This window comes from Rhagoletis zephyria, unplaced genomic scaffold, assembly GCF_001687245.7.
Source record: "Rhagoletis zephyria isolate East Lansing unplaced genomic scaffold, Rhagoletis_zephyria_1.1 Rzeph_scaffold_39348, whole genome shotgun sequence".
Lineage (NCBI taxonomy): Eukaryota > Metazoa > Arthropoda > Insecta > Diptera > Tephritidae > Rhagoletis > Rhagoletis zephyria.
Window position 1 is genome coordinate 1 of NW_016196403.1, and position 2,923 is coordinate 2,923.

Genomic DNA, 2,923 nt, shown 5'->3' on the forward strand with positions numbered 1-2,923 from the left:
TTACGATTGCAATCAATTTCTTTCAAAACTATAATCTAAATGATTGCAAGTTGTATTTTTTGCGATCAAAACAGATTCCAATATTAGGTATATTATGCAAATGCAATCCAATTTGATTTGAGTCATTCAGTTTTAGATACATTTATATTTCTGTGTTTGTATGGAATAGTATGTCGGGAAGCTGGCTTTAGTATAATCCGGCACTCCCTTTATTATTTACAACACAAGGAATTTTTCGATGACCCTTAACAAGAATATGGACTTGCTAGTATCGGAACTATTTCTTGCACGTTCATTTGCCAAAATTTCTTCAACGGCTCGGTGCCAGTGAGGGTATGCTGCGATGCCGCATTATACTAAAACCACATTTTGACATAAGCTACTATTCCATACGAGTGGGGCACGTGCGAAATGTGGATTTTCCCAGTTGCAGTACTGCAGTAACTCGACACCTTCCTCACCAACAGCTCTGCCCTCTATTAGCTTCTTAATGTAACTGCCAATAAAATCTGGAAATTTAAGAAAAATTACTGTCTCAGCGTTTCACTCTTGTAGTATATTGGCTATCAAGCACCAGAAAATTTCCATCACGCATTCCATATGCCACCGATTGTCGTTGATCAATTTAAATACTGTCATCACAGCTTTTTAGTACTCCAGCAACTGGTGTGTCTATGGCGGAGTTATGTGGAGCTGTTGCATGACTAAAATTACCTGTCGATCCTCGCCCGCGGAAGCAAAATGTCTACCATGTGGAGAAAGCGACGGCGCAAACTTTGTCAGTATGGCTAGTTAGTGTATAATTTTCCCGTCCATTTTGACCTGGTTCCGCTAAAGTGCACTACTACCGTGTATAAATTGGTCGACCTTCTAATAAATCAAGCAATGTTATTGTATCGTCATCGCCGCCAGTTTCCAAGAAATTTCCACCTGGGTGAAATGCAACATCATTCTCCGGCGGCGAATACACTTGATACAACTGTATTAGCTCGCCTTCGGCTATGTCAAATATCTTAACACGGTTACAACTTAAAGCTAAAGCCACCAGATTACCGTCTGGATGCCATGCCAGCTGTCGTCCCATACCTCTTCCCGGCTGAACGTTCGCACACATTCGCCTGAAGATGTATCGCAAATTCTTAACTTGTCGCCGCACGATGCAATTAACTAGCCATTAGGGCTGAATTTTGCTGCGCACACCCAATTTGTGTCCAATGAAAGATGTATATTTTGGATCAGTATTTTGATAGCCGTTCGCAATTTTTCCAGTCTGCAAACGAACAAGCTGACGAAGATGCAAACAAATTCAAGCACTTTGTGTCATTCTACCGTACTTTTTAAAAACTTTAAAATCTTAAAACATATGTGAATAACTTTTATAATATGAATATTTCTAAAGCCGAAATCAAAAGGAAATTTTACAAATAGCATTTTTTAAAATCAATTATCTAATATTTTCCAAGTTTTTGGGCATGTATGTTACCATTTGAACAACAAATAGTACTAAGTTTTATAAAACTATTTAATGCAACTCAGGTCAAAAAGGCACAGTTTTGACCAAAATAAGCAACTCTAAAAAACAGATGATCGCAGCTGTGGCCCAGGATGACGTCTATTGCTAAGATATCTCACTTGTATTTGTACACAATGGTCCACGCTCACATTGAACTGTATAGTGAGCTTTATTGTAATTTTTTGTTTTTGTTCTGCCAACACCGCCTTGTATAAATTCGCTTTGGCTGATTAGATTTGTCTTCGTTTGTACTACATACATATATCCATGCATACAAACATACGTATGTACATTAGACTGATTCAAAAAAAAAAACGATTTTTCGAAATTTGTGTGCGATGCATCAGAATCTTTGAAAGCATCAAGAAAAAACATGATGCTGAAAATTTTAGAGAAATCGGTGGTCGTTTAGGGGTTGCTCAATGCGACTTTCAATTTTTACCAAGTCGCGCACCTGAAATACATCTTCGTCAAAAATATCGTCTATTTACCACAAATATTGAGCTGACATTTCGCACATGCCATTGTTAAAGACCATTAAATCGACTAATGTAAAATTTTGCAAAAAAAAATTGTTGATGTTAATAAATAATTAATGGCTATCTAGCTAAAATTAGTTAGTCGATAACTAATGATCCCAATTACTTTTTGAGCTGAAGAACCTATAGCACACCTTCAGAAAGTATAATACAACAAAAAAAACATCCGCACTCATAATTTGTTAGAGTTAAACAACTTATTTACCTTCTGGGGTTAGTTGGGCCACCTTTTGCATAGATTCTTAGGCATGGTGGAATTTATTTTAATCCAGCTCGAAAAGTGGTATAATGCTTTATGTTATGTAATCGAAATAAACGTTAATGTATCGACTTTATATCAATTATATAATTTTTATTGCAATAATCGCTATAACACATAAAAAGTTATTCAATGAAGGTTTAAAAACATACACAAACAATTTTTAATTTGAAAGAAAAAGTGGAATGGTAACAGCAATTACCAATTCCAACGGAATGTCAGAGCATGGGCAAATAATGATAAATATGTATAAGCAACTGCAGATAATTGTAGCAAAAATTATTCCCATATCTTCATAACTGTACCTTTTCTTACATCTTTGAACTTTTTTCTGTGCTCGCTAACTATTAAAAACAAAGAATGCATTACTTGAAAGAGAGTTTTCAAATTTTCCACTTTGAAGAATATTGCGTTAATTTTAACATTCGCATTCGCTTTAGCATTCGCAATAATCAATGCGGAGCTTTTTCTTTTATTACTTAGCAGAAAAATGCACCAATTAATTTTAACCGGTTTTACTATGCAAGTAATCCTCTGTGCGCCGTCTTCAGCGCGAAAACAACAATTTAAAAAAATTCAAAATTACAATTCCTTTAATCTGTTCATATAACG

The 2,923-nt window shown here is 35.4% G+C and overlaps 1 long non-coding RNA gene across 1 annotated transcript; it reads right to left on the reverse strand.

Annotated features, from left to right (window-relative positions):
- Positions 1–300: 300 nt before the first annotated feature.
- On the reverse strand, positions 301–625 carry LOC108354799 (uncharacterized). The gene is made up of 2 exons (XR_001846524.1): positions 548–625; positions 301–496 (listed from the first exon to the last, which is right to left on the reverse strand). It is a non-coding gene; the product is annotated as an uncharacterized LOC108354799 (long non-coding RNA).
- Between the last annotated feature and the right edge of the window lie 2,298 nt (positions 626–2,923).